General features: G+C 45.0%; 1 pseudogene; it reads left to right on the top strand.

Moving 5' to 3' along the window:
• The first annotated feature begins 7,270 nt into the window (after positions 1-7,270).
• Positions 7,271-7,388, top strand: LOC126459609 (5S ribosomal RNA; annotated as a pseudogene).
• The last annotated feature ends 1,685 nt before the right edge of the window (positions 7,389-9,073 follow it).

Below are 9,073 nucleotides of genomic sequence, written 5' to 3'. Positions count from 1 at the left end.
GTTATGTCTCCTTCATTTTCCTCCCTTGGCAGAAAGATGTTGTAGGATTTCTGTATTCATTCTGAGGATCTTCTGTGTTTACTGCCGCTATTATTGTGTAGGTTGGGAGTGTGTATGTTGACTGGAAAATTTGCTATGTGAAATTACTTCTTTGGAAAAGTGAACTGCATTTTAATCTGTTAGTTCTGATTTGTGAAGTTAGTTTTATTAGTCCCTAGCCTAGCAGTTCAACTTGTGATTGTTCGTAAACCATGGTTTCATTTGTGTAGTTGGCCACTTTCATTGCTATTCTTAAAGTTCTTCTTTCACTCAGGTGTACCTTTTATGTTTTGTGTGCTGTGAGCCATCGACACTGGGTCCGCGTATTCCAGTGTAACCTGGTGAAAGCTTCATAAATACGTAGCAAAGTTGCAGTTTTAGCACCATGTGCCCTGCACCTCTCTATATTTATTATTTTTGCTATTAGCGCCACGATGTGTTGGTTTCAGGACAGCGTTCTGTCTAGTGTTAGTCTTACATACGTTGGGTTTTCCTTGGGGGTGATTTCTTGTCCATCTGTTCCTTTGTGGGAAATGAATTAGTTGGCTCTTGAGGGCGTTCGGCTGTATTTTCCATTTCGCTAGTCAGTTCTAATTTGTGGATATACTGGCGATTTATTCCTGAGAGTCCTTCTGCTGTTAGTGAGTGAACCAGTGTCCCGTGTCGTCATCCTTAGCTTCGTTCCAGCCGGTGGGCTGGGGAGTCCCTGACATGTAAAGTGAATGAGCTCGCACCAGAGAACTGTGAGTGCAAAAATTTGCTTCGATGCACAGAAAATTCGGACTGCACGTAAAGGATGCAAAACATCATCCCAGTTGCAGAGGCTTTACATCCCAGGACCCCGTCCCACACAACCTGCGCCGCCTACGACAAAGTGCTCTGGTAGAGTCATTAAATCGATTAAGGTGAATGGCGGTGGCGTTCCTCTGAAGATTACACTGGCGATTTCTTTCCCCACCCTTGTCCTATTCGGGCTGTGATCCGGTCGTAGATGTATGTTAAAATCACAGCTTCTTTTATGGTTAAGATCCGTAACCTGTCAATCGAAATGTGATCAAAAATAACCGAACAGCTATTAATGGACGTCAATATGACGTGTGTCCACACTTCGCCTTTATGACGGCTAGAACGCTGTTGGGCACACTTTCAATGAAATGTCTGAATGTCTGTGGAGGAATGAAAGTCCATTGTTCGTCAGCAGCCGAAACCAGGGAAGGTAGCGATACTCGGCGCTGAGGTCTGGAGCGAAGCCGATGTTCTGAATCATCCCAAACGTGTTCCACTGAGTTCAGGTCGAGACACGTGGAAGGCTAGTCCGTTTCAGGAATGTTACTGTCCACAAACCATTGCCTCACAGATGCTGTTTTATGAACGGCTGCGTTGTCTTGCTAATACAGACAATCATCGTCTCTCAATTGGTCCTTTATTGTATACAGCACATAACACTGTAAAATTATGTTCACATCCTACCGTATTTAGGGTTTCCTTAAGGGCAATTAGGGGACATACCCCTAAACACGAAAAACGCATTCCTACCCTACCACCACCTTCTCTGTCATACACTGGGACCGTACTAGTAACCACGAAAAATGTCCTCATACTCTACCACCACCTGCTCTGTACTTCACTGTCGGCAATGAACATGATGGCAGGTAACGTTTTCCAGGCATTCGTCAAACCCAAATCCTTGCATCGGATTGCCACAGGGTGTAGTGTGATTCTCTCGTTTCCAGACATCCACTGTCCAGTGGCGTTGCTCTTTGCAACACGTCAAGGGTCGCTTAGCACTGACCACAGAAATGTCTGACTTATGCGGATGCGCTCGAGCACCGTATCACATTCTTTTTAACACTCTACGTACAGTCTTCGTGCTAGCAGGGCTACTGGTAACACTTTGGAACTCACGAGTGATTCGTTCCGCTGATTTCATGCTACACTACTGGCCATTAAAATTGCTACACCAAGAAGAAATCCAGATGATAAACGGGTATTCATTGGACAAATATATTATGCTAGAAGTGACATGTGATTACATTTTCACGCAATTTGGGTACATAGATCCTGAGAAATCATTACCCAGAACAACCACCTCTGGCCGTAATAACGGCCTTGATACGCCTGGCCATTGAGTCAAACAGAGCTTGGATGGCGTGTACAGGTACAGCAGCCCATGCAGCTTCAACACGATACCACAGTTCATCAAGAGTAGTGACTGGTGTATTGTGACGAGCAAGAAGCTCGGCCACCATTGCCCAGACGTTTTCAGTTGGTGAGAGATCTGGAGAATGTGCTGGCCAGGGCAGCAGTCGAACATTTTCTGTATCCAGAAAGGCCCGTACAGGACCCGCAACATTCGGTCGTGCATTATCCTGCTGAAATGTAGGGTTTCGCAAGGGTCGAATGAACGGTAGAGCCACGGGTCGTAACACATCTGAAATTTAACGTCCACTGTTTAAAGTACCGTCAACGCAAACAAGAGGTGACCGAGACATGTAACCAATGGCACCCCATAGCATCACGCCGGGTGATATGCCAGTATGGCGATGACGAATACACGCTTCCAATACACGTTCACCGCGATGTCGCCAAACACGGATGCGACCATCGTGATGCTGTAAACAGAACCTGGATTCATCCGAAAAAATGACGTTTTTCCACTCGTGCACCCAGGTTCGTCGTTGAGTACGCCATCGCAGGCGCTCCTGTCAGTGATGCAGCGTCAAGGGTAACCGCAGCCACGGTCTCCGAGCTGATAGTCCATGCTGCTGCAAACGTCGTCGAACTGTTCGTGCAGATGGTTGTTGTTTTGCAAACGTCCCCATCTGTTGACTCGGGGATCGAGAGATGCCTGCACGATCCGTTACAGCCATGCGGATAAGACCCCTGTCATCTCGACTGCTAGTGATACGACGCCTTTAGGATCCAGCACGGCGTTCCGTATTACCCTCCTGAACCCGCCGATTCCATATTCTGCTAACAGTCATTGGATCTCGACCAACGCGAGCAGCAATGTCGCAATACGATAAACCGCAATCGCGATAGGCTACAACCCGACCTTTATCAAAGTCGGAAACGTGATGGTACGCAATTCTCTCCTTACACGAGGCATCACAACAACGTTTCACCAGGCAACGCCGGTCAACTGCTGTTTGTGTATGAAAAATCGGTTGGAAACTTTCCTCATGCCAGCACGTTGTAGGTGTCGCCACCGGCGCCAACCTTGTGTGAATGCTCTGAAAAGCTAATCATTTGCAAATCACAGCACCTTCTTCCTGTCGGTTAAATTTCGGTCTGTAGCACGTCATCTTCGTGGTGTAGCAATTTTAATGGCCAGTAGTGTATTTTCACAATCACCCTCCGCAGTGCGGGACGGCCCGTATCATTCAGTTGCCTGATCTTGGTTTGGCTGCGGTGGTTCCTTCGAGTTTCCGCTTCACTATCGCATCACTGACAGTAGAATTGGACGATTTAGAGGGGCTCGAATGTCCCTGTCGTATCTATTACTTTGGTGATATCCAGTGCCCAGGCCAAAATCAGATAGGGTGTGCATTCTAGGCGAATTGTTTACGCTGTTCAGTGAACATACACAGCTTTTTCCTTCTTATTGTTAGCCTGTGCTGCCTGAGGTGAAATGCAAACCAGCCATAAAAGAATAATTTACATTTCGCTCCTCCACGAAAGTACAAAAAGTATATGCTTATCTACAAAGTATTCCTCTACCTTTGAGCCTTTTGTTCTGTTTGATACCAGCACTACTTACTGTGAGCGTGATTTGGAACGGAGCTTCCACTTTTCGCACAGTTGGCACATCACAGCTTCTGGCAGGGAGAAGACACCCGAGTCCCCCCCCTCCCCCGCCTCTCCTTACTTGCGCCGCACGTGCCGTTGACAGAATGAGCGCCGTGTACTCCGGTTAACACGGCGTGCGTGTCTGGTCCGGACATCCCCGAGCAGCACAGGATGGCTCAACAGGCGGCACGCTGAGACAAAGGCCCTTCCCCCCCCCCTCATTTGCATGCGGCCTGGCCACGCCCTGGCGCCCTCTGGTCGACGTGCGAGCCTCACTTCTGACAGCTCCCCCACGTCCCGCCTTCACCGGCCGTCAAAGTGTAGACTCCCGTGATCCCGTCAAACTCCATTCACAGAGCCCAGCGTTGCCTTAAACCGAAAGTTGTAAACACGCTTACCGCCGTAGACTTCACATCCCGGCGATGCTTGCACGACTCCGACGCACCATGCTACACCTCCACAAACGGTCCATTCTTCCCCTCGTGTATGCTGCTCCTACGAGTATTGCTGCGGCTCTTAAATCTTTGCTGTCGATGGACAAATACGTATCGATGTCACAGACCCTCGGCATCGTAAGTTTAGCGGCTCATTCACAAGCGGAGATAACTACGCCATGAGTCCACCGGCCACCCAAGACGACTGTCAGAATCTACGAAGACGGCAATGTAAGAGGCTTCAGAACAGGTGAAAACCATTTCCCTTCGAGGTGCCACCTCTAGCAGATAATTGCAAGCTACTCTACGCCGCCAACTCCTTAACGTCACTGCCCTGCACTCTTCAGCACGGCATCTCTCCACTCAGTTAGACTCTGCTAAATTCGTCATCTCACCCTGCTCTTCTGCCACCAGACTCTAATGGCACTTGTCCTTTCACTTCTCTCCACCACCTGAACAAAAGCTTCAGTTCCTTTCAAATAATTATTATTAACGCGAACAGGAAGCTAAGATGAAGACTGAATATTGAAACACCATCTTTTTTTTTTTTATTCAACCAAATAATATCACACTTGTATTCCCTGTGTGCCCAAGCTCTCTCATACTAACAAGCACTCTCACACAGGTTTGTTATTGGCCACATAGCAAAATATCGTCTATAACTTTTAGTGACCAATTTCTCTATATAACTCCCTCAACTGCATCTGATGTAATTTGACTTCATTTCTTTACACTTGTTATACTTTTGATGCCTCTGCCCCAATTACAATGTCATCAGCGTATCTTGAAGTTTTTATTTCTTCTCTTTGACCTTTAATTCCCTTCCCTTTGCTGTCGATACGCAAGTTTATCTATCTACAGAAGACGGCAACGAGTAGTAGAAACCAAAGTGAGGGAAATAAATTTGTATTGGAAGATAAACTGAAGAAAGACAAACCAACATTACAGAACGAATAAATTTAGGAAAAATCTTTTTTTGATAGTGTAGAAAAGAATTGGAATTCTAAAGGTAGTAGGTATAAAATAATGGAGCAAACGGTTATCTATGACTTGTACAGAAACTAGACTTCAATTATAAGAGTGTTGCGTTAGGCAGGGTTCTAGCCTATCCTGCATGTTACGCAACCTGTATGTGGACCAAGCAGTAAAGGAAACTACGGAATCGACAGCAAAGCGTTTGAACCAAGCTAGATCATAAAACGGGAGCAAGCGCGCCGTTGCGGCGTGACGGACTGGAGCAGTGGAGCAGCCAGCCACCTGTTGCCTTGGCTGCGTGGGCGTCAGCCAGTTCTGCGAGCGGTCTGCACACACCGCCAGACGCACCTGTTGCCCCCTCGCCCACCAGCAGAGCCGGCCACGTCCTCCCAAGTTCTTCTACGGATGTGCAGTGCGGCATCTTGTCTCGCACTCTAGCCGTGCAGGTTGCGTTCGTGCCCTTCGCAGGCGCAAAAGGCAGGCATGCGGTCTGCAATTGCACTTTCACCTAGAGACCATCCTCTATCGTGTCACACTAATATTTAATCACTCATTACTGTTTACTAAACGTCAACAATATGACCATTGAAATTTATTTTCAGCCTGAGGTGTAGATTTCGTGAGGTAAAGCGTCTCACCTACTAGCGTCAAAATCGGGAGTTAATCTTCGGAAGTTCTACCACGTATCATCCGGCAACGAGTTACTCCGTCTGAGGCGACTTATTAGAAACGTCCGTGAGTGTAGATACCAATTAAATAATAAATAACAATACAATTCTGCTGATACTCACACTTTATACACCAATTTCAGTTAAACGTTTTGGCGAATTATCTGGTTTTAACTGAGTTATCCGGATATACTTTACATAGTAAGAACTGCATGATTTTTAAACGTTAAGTCTTAAATATGTCATAACGCACTGACATTTAAAACAAAGGTCTTCCGTAAGCCACTGTACATAGAAACCTATAACCTGAAAGTACACTTCCGTATACACGTTCTTAACATCAATAACCTACATGTTTCTATAACGGCAGCTTCGACTGGGGATTATAATATGATAACCATTCCAGCGAGATAATGACAATAATCTTTAAAAAGTATTATGTGACATAAAATAATACAAAGATTCATATCCAACAGAAATATGTTTCTTGTAGGTTGCTATCGCGAATTCACTACTTAAATTAGCCCGAGTGAGAAGCCATCAGCGTCAGATGCTTCTAGAATACAACATGAGTTACCTGCATAGGGCACAGTATATAATTCTACGCTTCAGACAAGCTACTGTTGATGGAACATCGTTGACACGTAATCTATCCGGATATACTTTACATAGTAAGAACTGCATGATTTTTAAACGTTAAGTCTTAAATATGTCATAACGCACTGACATTTAAAACAAAGGTCTTCCGTAAGCCACTGTACATAGAAACCTATAACATCGTTGACACGTAATCTATTGTCCTTTATCTCTAGTGCATGATGCTCAAGCGTAGTTACGAGTAGCTGGCGGTAGTGATGAAGAATAAGTCTTTGCTGGAAGTGGCCGAGTGAATTGTGAAAATGCACCGTATAACTCAAGTTCTCATCTGTGTGCCCTAAGATTATCATGCTGACGAGATCATAAAAGAAACCGCAGCACGCATTGTGACCACCATCCTACGTGTCAAGATCAGTTATTAAGAGATGATTTCGCAAGAAGAATGACTCTCAATAAATACAGCGTTCTTAATCAACGACAGTGATTTACTGTGTACAAAACTAGCACAGCCTGTAAAACACAATTGTTTACACAATAAACAGCTTAAATGTTTATAAAATGTCACGTTTATTTTCCAATATTTACTGACACGGCGTTTTTTGGCAGCATGCTGCTACCATCAGAGGCCAAACTCTTACTTCTGCATACAGATTCATGTGAAGTGACGAAACTATTTTTCGTTGGCTGTGCAAGTTACGTTATGTTCCGAATGTTATTGTCCCTGTCCAGAGAGACAGATTTATTTTAGTGTGCACCATTATGTACGGAGGCAACGGCCTTGCCGCAGTGGATACACCGGTTCCCGTGGGATCACCGAAGTTAAGCGCTGTCGGGCGTGGTCGGCACTTGGATGGGTGACCATCCAGGCCGCCATGCGCTGTTGCCATTTTTCGGGGTGCACTCAGCCTCGTGATGCCAATTGAGGAGCTACTCGACCGAATAGTAGCGGCTTCGGTCAAGAATACCATCATAACGACCGGGAGAGCGGTGTGCTGACCCCACGCCCCTCCTATCCGCATACTCCTCTGAGGATGACACGGCGGTCTGACGGTCCCGATAGGCCAACCGTGGCCTGACGACGTAGTACCATTATGTACGAGTGTATTGCATATTCAAACAATCCTTACGACATTGGTAACATACCTCATTGGCTCAACCAGCAATAACTCGTCTCCCCACTGCACATAAATATGTAATTTACAACTGACTTATAAATAACAGGCGGCGGAATGAAAAGAGTCGTGCAAGTAAATATTGCAAAATAAACGAGGCTGAAGCTAAGAAAGCATTATGTTATAAATTTCCGAATACAGACACAGACCTCAACCAATGCCATGCATCATGGGCCAATTTAAAATTAATCGTTATCTGTCTGGGTAATGGGATATGAATGATTGTCATTCGGTTCACAAAATAAAATAAATAAATAAATAAATGGCATAAACAATGTGACTCTTGCAAGAAATGTCTACGGCGGACGTGTTTGCAAGGGGAATTAATTTCACTCAGCATGTAGCACAGACATGGGCCTCGGACTTTGACATATGGTGAACGAGATGTTTGACATGTCAGATGAAAAAGGTTCCAGGCCGCAAGATAACGAAATCTCGGAGGCTATAAAATTAGACACACTATATTATCTTAACTTCCAGAAACGATTATAATTTTATCAATCATGAAACAACACTAAACATTAACTTTAAGAGTATCATCCTTCTCATTTCGTCCGTTCACTTTACACTGAATCGACAATAGCCATAATTACTGTTCCAAATCGCTATTTTCACCCATTTGGGACAGAGCAGCAATGTATTGGCTTCAGTGCGATTGTCCTGGAAAATACGACACAACCAGTGAGTTTATCAACAACGGCCCTCTTCAATGTATACGACACTTTTAGCACTTTGACGTCAAACTGGCAGGCACAATGCCGTGCGCAGCGGAGACAGCAACGCAGAGGTAGCAGATAGCTTCAGGTTTCCACTGGTGTATGGGTGGCTGGAGAATTCCAACTCATTAGCTGTCAGACTGCTAACTACCTTCAATAAGACTACGAGGTTTCACAGAAAAAAATGAGTGCTTATGGAATATAGTCTCAGTTATGCGACTGGATTCGTGATTTCCTGTCACAATTCGTGGTAAACGTCATTGAGTAAAACAGAAGTGATTCCTGGCGTTCCACAAGGTCGTGTTATGGGCCCTCTGAGTGTCCTTATCTATATAAACTATTTATGAGACAATCTGAGCAGCCGTCTTAGGTTGGTTGCTGATGATGGTGACGTTCATCCCCCTAGTGAAGGCATCAGAGGACCAAAACAAACTGCAGAACAATTTAGAAAAAATATTAGTATGGTGCGAAAATTGGCAGTTTACCCTAAACTCTAAAACGAATGCGTTAAACTTCGGTTACACGAGAAATCAACCAAATCTAAAGGCCATAAATTCAACTAAATACCTAGGAGTTACAATTACGAACAACTTAAATTCGAAAGAACACATAGAAAATATTGCGGGGACGGCGAACCAAAGACTGCGTTTTATTTGCAGAACACTTAGAAAATACAACAGACT

This window comes from Schistocerca serialis, chromosome 2 (assembly GCF_023864345.2).
Source record: "Schistocerca serialis cubense isolate TAMUIC-IGC-003099 chromosome 2, iqSchSeri2.2, whole genome shotgun sequence".
Lineage (NCBI taxonomy): Eukaryota > Metazoa > Arthropoda > Insecta > Orthoptera > Acrididae > Schistocerca > Schistocerca serialis.
This window is presented reverse-complemented; position numbering and strand designations above follow the sequence as displayed.